This window comes from Montipora capricornis, chromosome 6 (assembly GCF_036669925.1).
Source record: "Montipora capricornis isolate CH-2021 chromosome 6, ASM3666992v2, whole genome shotgun sequence".
NCBI classification, from domain to species: Eukaryota; Metazoa; Cnidaria; class Anthozoa; order Scleractinia; family Acroporidae; genus Montipora; species Montipora capricornis.
Genome location: NC_090888.1, coordinates 16,548,990 through 16,555,724, shown reverse-complemented (window position 1 = coordinate 16,555,724; position 6,735 = coordinate 16,548,990). Strand labels below are relative to the sequence as shown.

The following is a 6,735-nucleotide window of genomic DNA, read 5'->3' as shown; positions in this document are numbered from 1 at the left end:
TGTTTATCCTGAGAAGCTAAGCAATTCAAAATAGCGCTTGGCAGCGTATTGCCACTTAGAAAAGCTCCTGGAAACGAGGCAGGGTTTAGCAAGGAAGACTTCGACGAGAGATTGAGGTGCACCACAAAACAAATTTGTTGCATCGAGAAACCACATTAAATAGATGTTCGATCACCGTTGAAACGTCTCGTGAAGACAGGTTTTTCCTCATATCCCAGTAAAATCATCTAGAGCCTGATTCAGTGCCGGTCGGTTTGGGTCTACATGTAATGACAATCAGTTACACTTAAGCTGGACTAACTACCTTATTACAGGTATTTCATGCTTCACATCGAGACAGTTTAGAAGCTTCAAAACTTGTCCCTAGTTTGTGTGTTTTCACTAACGTGGCTAGAAGCCATTTGGTTTACTGTTCAGTTCCCTAAATAATCCTTTCTTTCTCAAGCATAGCGGCTGTCTTTTTTGCCATGGCTCAAAATGTCCATACAATAACATACAATGTCCATACATTAACGTACAATTACACGACAAATTCAGGTGAGATGAACCTCTGATATGGCAGGCGTGATGCTAGCAATGTTGAACGAGATTAATCGGTTCACCATCAGACCTGTATACCATGTTAAATACACGTCTTAAGAGACCGTGATCACATACTACAGTCTGTATGACGTAAATTACTTTTACGATATGTGAAGGAATTCACTAATCCAAGGTAAGAATCCCAATGAATAATACGTGATGCCATGTAAAAGGAATAAAACAGACATCAGGTACGTTGATTTAGATATATATAAGAGAATTGATAACTATGGTTAAAGGAAACACGTGAAATATACGTAACAGCAATGGTCCTTTGGTTTAATCAGTCAAAGCGGCTTACAGTAAGAGTGCAAGCGTGAACGGACAGCCATGTGAAATCCTAAACTTAACTCGACGACTCCGATAAGGTATAAACTTTCATTTTCTAGCTGCGATGAGAGGTTCGCAGAGAGCAACATCTCAAGTGTCGGAATTTGGCAGTAGGATTGAAAAAGTTGAACGTTAGGGACGGCCGCACGAAAGAGGAGCCAGAATCTTTCAATATAATTGTCATCCAAGGAAGGTGCTGCAAATTGAAGACAATGCACGTTCGACCCAGCATTGCTCATACCAGGGAAATACATTCTGGACCTCAACGTGCCATTATTAAATGAACTCGAGTCTTTCGGGAAAACTGTGTCCGCCCAATGACGCTCGAGATGTTGCTCAATAGGGGCGGCTTTGAGAATTGACTAGCGAGAGCTTAGATCTTGCTTTTGGCCAAGCCAAACTCGGTGATAAACTGTGACAGCTCGCTCTCAAACCAACTTGCTTTGTTCCTGCAAGACAAACCACGAAGTAATTAGTTAAGAGAATTCAGAAAGGTAAAGTAAAAGGGGGGTGAACGCGTGCATGGCCAACGCCCCATTGACTACTAGCTTGAGTTATTCTTTGCAATACACGATTCAAGTCCTCATGATGCTCTTAAAAGACACACTGATGTGTCTACTGCCAATTTGGATACTGTTAAATCCACTTGTGTCGTTTTTTTTCACTGGTCCTAGGGGCTTTAAGAGAGAAGTCAGTTACGAATCTTTTTTTTTTTTTAAATTCTGTGCCCTTGAAATTAGACGTTGTAGCATGTAGATGCCTGGTATCTGAATTCTGCGCAACGGTTTCCATAGCTAACAATTATATTTGCAGTGACAGTTGACTGACCGGCGTAAATAAAAGGATAAAATGGATCGAAAGCAGCCAATGACAACGCCGGACGTGTAGGTGACTTCGAGTACCACTCGTTGTCCTATACTCACTAACTAATTACCTTAATATCTTAGCTTCGTTTTCGATCTTCTCCAGTTTGGTGATCTCTTTGCACAGCTCGTGCATATTTTCCTCTAGTGATTCCTTTGGTCGTTGAACAAGCGATTTCAGTTTCAAGAACGAGGACGTCAGCTCTCTAAAAAGAGGAAAGGAATGATCTTTATTTAAGGTGATTCCCTGTTGTAGCATTGCGCAACCCTACTGCGCATAATTTCTTGCGTCATTTGCGCGCGCATTAGCTCGCCCTCGCTGTACAGATCCTGCAAGGGGATTAGGTAACAGCCAATCATATGGCCGGAATGTGCTCCGCGTGGAAAGCCCACGCTCAGAGATTCTCTTTATTTCCTCTTGCTCGCACACATTGATAAAATGGCGGATTTTCATTGATGCCAAGCTTAATCTGTCACGGAATCGCTATTTTCTCCTGAACGAGCACGGTGACCCCGCCTTTTTAATGGTGTTATGTACTCGTTATAGTTACACGGAAGACATATTTTAAGGAGATAAACAGTTGGGTAGTACAAGGAAGTTGTAGTATTTATATATAAATGTCGTCACGGTGAACCTTCATTTGGAGTCAGACACTGAGTGTGAGGTTATGATGTAGTCGTCCAATTTGCTTGCATTGCTTTGCGAGATTGAGCAATTTAAAATAACTTTACTGAAAGATTTTAGCCCGGACAAACAAGTAGGCTCAAGTTTTCAGTAATATTCAGTAGCTTTAGCTATATAACAACAATTTTTCCGGTTGATGAAGTTTCGAACGCTTCTCGCGTAATTTGGTAAAAAACGCTTAGAATGACCCCATCCTTTAACTCCATTTTTTGAATGTCCCGTGCATGAAAATCAATTGTGCCAAGTTTGACAAAAATCTAGGCCTCTAGGAGCAGTCTGAGCAGAGAACCAGCAAACTCAACCCACATATGGCAACGAGCCAGGGAATCGAACCCGGGGTACATTGTTGGGAGGCGAGTGGTCTCACCACTACGCCAGCCCTGGCCTTACAAACAATACATTGATGAAAATAAACATCACACAACCTCTAACGACCTGAAAGAAACTGTGAGCAAATTCAACATCCTAAAACCTTGAACTGACATATGTACTTCACGATTATGACTAGCCGGGATACTCGGCCAAAAGCCGAGTGCCACTCCTTTGCACTGAGGAGTCGAACCGAATTACCTTTGAGAAACATTTTATAAAAACAATAGAGGACTTTTTTCCGTGTTTCCATAGCCTCATTTAAACACTCGGGGGAGAATTCTCGACAGTTATGCAAACCTTCGACAGCGTCTCAGGTTTACATAACTGTCTCGAATTCTCCCAACTCCCCTTGTGTTTAGATGAGGCTATGGAAACACGGAAAACGTTCTCTATTGCTTAAATAGGAGACTAGTGGGATATGGTGACTCAGGGATACTCGGGGAAAATCCGAGTGCTGTCGAACAGGAGTCGAACCTACGGCTCCCCGATGACCAGTTCGGATTCTCTACCACTAAACTACTACTGACGGCAGTCTCCGTCTTCACCTCTCTTCAAATAAAACATTTTCAAACGTTTTCTACGCTCTTTAGTCGTCGTTCTTGAAAGTCTCCGTTTTCCCTTGTCCGTATTAAAACTGGAAACGTTTGCGCAACGAAAAATAACGTTTTCACGCAAGACCGCTTAAGTGGATAGGACCCTCGATGAAAATTTATGAAGTTCATGATACTTTTAAACATATTTCTTCCTCTAGACATATTTAACTGTTTTTCGTTTCTCACTCATACAGTCTTGATCTCCTTTGCAGAAAATGGCAACTTGCAGATTATAGGAAGGACTTTTGGTCGAAAGAGTTTCCACCATTAGTAGTCATAGGTGGTTTTCACACCTGTAACTTAGCCTTTCCTCAACTTTGTTGGAAGTCTAATAAATAAATAAATAAATAAATAAATAAATAAGAAGAGAAGAAAATGGGAAATATGTAGGAGTGAACGAAATCCTATTTGATTTAGGAGTCAGACGAAAAGAACTCAATCTGTTGTGCCAAGAATTCAAAATAGAACGTGGCACACATTAGGTGCAACGAAATTTGGTCGTCGAATAGTTTCACGTTCCTTCGAACAAAAAAACTAACGAGAACATTGGTAACAGGAAAGATGCAAAGGTTGAATCTTCCACAAAGAGTTGGCAGGACCAACGTTAAAGAACAGGATTTAACACTATTCGCACAAACGCAAAGAGGTTGTCAAGTAGTCAGCAATGACGATACAAATGCATCTAATCTCTGCGATTATGAGATTATCTTATATGGTGATTTCTTAATCCGAATGTCTATGCGGTTTCCGCTCCTTGCCACGGACCTCGAGATATGCACAGTGGTTTTGGATGAATTGTGCTCCCAATCATTCATTCATTCATTCATTCATTCATTCATTCATTCGGAACTTGTAACATAGCGGCGAAATCCGGTGGAAAAACAAATGGTACAGTTTATAATCTCAAAAGAAACTTTCCAGGAAAAAAAGACAACCTTCTAACGTATTAATTCCCGTTCAGCATTAATTGTTTGCGTTCCAACAACCAAACTTCCTCGCGAAGTACATTAATGTAGCTGTTTAGATGAACCATTTAATTCGTTTAATCACCGACGGAAGCAGCACATTTTCCTAATTAAGGGTGCGTTCGATTGACCCTATTCCGGAATAAGAATACAAAAAGTGATAATTTAAAACAGTATGTCCGGCGTTTTGAAGCGACAAGGATAATAAAGATATGTTTAAAATAGCATTTTAGCAGGTTTTTGACAATTTTAATTTTAATCTCTGTAAAATTGAAGGAATTCTAACGTGTATTCCAAACATTCCTATTCCGGAATACGGTCAATCGAACGCACCCTAAGTGGTACAGCAACATTTGTTGAAGAATTTTTACCAAAAATTTGATATGGTAAGCGCATAAGTGATCAAGCACTGCTTCAGCATTCGTTTTATTAGGTCCATCAAAGGAATTCGTTGGTAAACTCGTCGATACCAATTGTGACAAGAAGGAAATGATTGGAAATAATTCATCATCAGTATTCATTGAACTTTTACGAAACACAAAAAGTATTTCTGTGCCACCTTGCTGTCACGTCACAACATACCATTCATGCAACTTGGTATTAAGTAATGATCCGTGTAAGATGGATAGCAATTTCCTTTGTTATGCGGCAACGGGGCTTTCCCCACATAGGAACGTTATCATTTTTACACAGAGAATGCATAAACCTACAGGAAAGCCGTTAACGCAATAAAATTCATTTACAGCCCACTTTGAAAGGGTGTCTACTGTGTTAAAAGATTTTTACCAATCACAAGAGTTGAAAACAAAAGCCAAGAAACGTTTACAATTTTACATGTTTCCCATATACGATTTCTGTGGAATTCATTTAAACTGAGACCAGATGAAAGATGGAAGATGGTTGGAAAGTAAGGATGAATATAATACTGCTTTTATGAAGTTTTGTTAACTTTTGCTGTTTAAACAAATCAGAAGTAAGTACAGACAATAGAAAAGTTATCAACTTTTTGCATATCAATTGAATTCCAACATGTTCGTTGCCGTTGTTGCTATCGTTCTTATCTGGACCGTTTCTTAATCTAAATTGGGACGACAAGTAAATTTAAACCGCAAAAAAGGATAACTGAACCAACAGCGTGTAAGTTTCAGCTAGTAGAAATAGGGTTAAGACGATGCCGCGAGCTCATAAAGCAAGCACAGAGAAACTACCATCTAAAAATCTGCGCGTTCCCTCTCGTGTCTAGATCTTGCGCGGAAATTACTTCTCGCACCTGTTCTTCTTTCACCTCGTGTTCGACGAACTAAGCAAGAAAAGAGGGTCAGCTCGTAGTCGAGTCTTTCAATGAATAATGTAAATGAGGAGAATCAAAAGCTAAAATCTCCACTGACAATCCCTTCATTTGCAAAATGCAAAGATTAATTAGGCAACTGTGTCTTTGACGGGGTCAGTTTACTCTCGAAAAACACGACCTAAATTGTTCCAAAATGATTTTCTCAATGACTACCTTAACAAAATATGCGAGATAAAACAAAACCTCTCCACTTTCCGAAGCTAGGAATAATGATTTCCTTCCTCTCGAAACTCTTGGGAAATAACACAGTGCCAAGCTTAAATTCTTACAACTTCTTGTAATCATGGAAACTCCACGAAATTGGCCTGTATAAATATGACAAATCGGAAATGACGTACGCTGTGAAATGGCGTATGGGTGAGTGAGCGAGTGAGTGACGAAGTTGACAAATCTGCCCCATAACGATACTCGTGTGTTCGCTTCCGATATCAAGGAATGAAAATGGTTCTAGCTGCAAGCGGACATGATCTTCGTAAGAACTAAACAAACTTTGTGAAACTCACTACCAATTGGAGCTTTTCAGCTACATACTCCACAAACTGTCGTTTGAAAGTCTTTTCCTTAGCGCTGTTGGTCCAACGACGTCTCTACAAAATATACTCCACTGTACAGACCGCCGCACAGCGCAATGAACTTCCAACCCACTGTCTTCCAGATCTGCAACGTAGAAGGGTCAAAATAGAGGATGAGGAAAGTATAATACAGCAGTTACAGGGATACAAAGTTTTAACCCCGCCCCATGTCAGGCCGTTTCAGGGCAGCAGACAAGTGGCTATTTACAAGCGCACGACAGAAAATAAGCCGAGGTTTCCGCAGAAGAACGTCAGCTGCTGGTCAGAGCGGAACTCTGGTTAAGACCAGTCCTGATCACTCAGACGCGCTGCGCCCTCCGTTAAGTTGAAGTGGCTGAAGGTTCTCAATTCAACAACATATTTCGGATTGAAACGCGGAAAAGCCAGGAAAAGACATAACCAGAATTTTCCATGGGTATCAT

At 40.5% G+C, this 6,735-nt stretch overlaps 1 protein-coding gene and 1 long non-coding RNA gene across 2 annotated transcripts in view; one reads left to right on the top strand and one right to left on the bottom strand.

Moving 5' to 3' along the window:
* Positions 1-24: 24 nt before the first annotated feature.
* LOC138051648 (uncharacterized) overlaps positions 25-6,735 on the top strand; it is a 13,314-nt gene continuing 6,603 nt past the window's right edge. Inside the window, exon 1 of the long non-coding RNA XR_011132868.1 lies at positions 25-950. This is a non-coding gene — a long non-coding RNA (uncharacterized lncRNA). The remainder of the gene's footprint in view (positions 951-6,735) is intronic.
* The window catches only part of LOC138051642 (uncharacterized), a 9,620-nt gene continuing 8,189 nt past the window's right edge, over positions 5,305-6,735 (bottom strand). Inside the window, exon 7 of the mRNA XM_068897895.1 lies at positions 5,305-6,398. The gene's annotated coding sequence lies outside the window, so the exon portion shown is untranslated. The remainder of the gene's footprint in view (positions 6,399-6,735) is intronic.